Here is a 649-nt window from a genome sequence, read left to right on the forward strand (position 1 = left end):
ATATGCATATATATGTACATGTATGTATATACGTTCATCTACATGTACATATAGATACATAACTGGGTACATGACGTGGCAAAAGAACAAGGACAAAATGGTAAACAAGGTGCAACAAACAAGCAGGCCACATAGAAACATCCCCTTCATCAGCTGCCACCATTAAAACTCCGGCGTTTCGAATTAAGGCAGTACGCATCGTTAAAATGGTTCTTCCCACGAACACAAATTAAATTCTTTTCGTGGAGGGTAGTGGCGGACGGAAAACAAGACAGGAAATCGAAACGGTGAAATAAACAAACAAAAAGGCTGTACAGCCAGACGTGAAGTGTGTATGTCTTGAACGCTGTGAAGCACGTACAGGAGGGGCAAAGAAGTACGTGCGAGCTTGATGGTTGGATATATATATGTGTGTCTATGCTTGCATGTATATATGTATGTAATAATAATAAATACGGCCATATCACTTTGAAAACACCGGTTCTCGTCCGATCACCGAAGTTAAGCAACGTCCAGCCTAATTAGTACTTAGATGGGTGACCGCTTGGGAAACCTAGGTGCTGTAAACGTCTTTCTATCCATAGGCGCAGGAGTGGCTGCTTGGTAAGTAGCTTGCTTACCAACCACATGGTTCCGGGTTCATTCCCAC

The 649-nt window shown here is 42.7% G+C and overlaps 1 protein-coding gene and 1 pseudogene across 2 annotated transcripts in view; both read left to right on the forward strand.

Moving 5' to 3' along the window:
• LOC106874583 (putative mediator of RNA polymerase II transcription subunit 26) overlaps window positions 1-649 on the forward strand; it is a 235,200-nt gene that overhangs the window by 45,068 nt on the left and 189,483 nt on the right. The window lies entirely within an intron of this gene.
• LOC128248612 (5S ribosomal RNA) lies at window positions 451-569 on the forward strand (annotated as a pseudogene).

Source organism: Octopus bimaculoides, chromosome 8 (genome assembly GCF_001194135.2).
Source record: "Octopus bimaculoides isolate UCB-OBI-ISO-001 chromosome 8, ASM119413v2, whole genome shotgun sequence".
Classification (NCBI taxonomy): domain Eukaryota; kingdom Metazoa; phylum Mollusca; class Cephalopoda; order Octopoda; family Octopodidae; genus Octopus; species Octopus bimaculoides.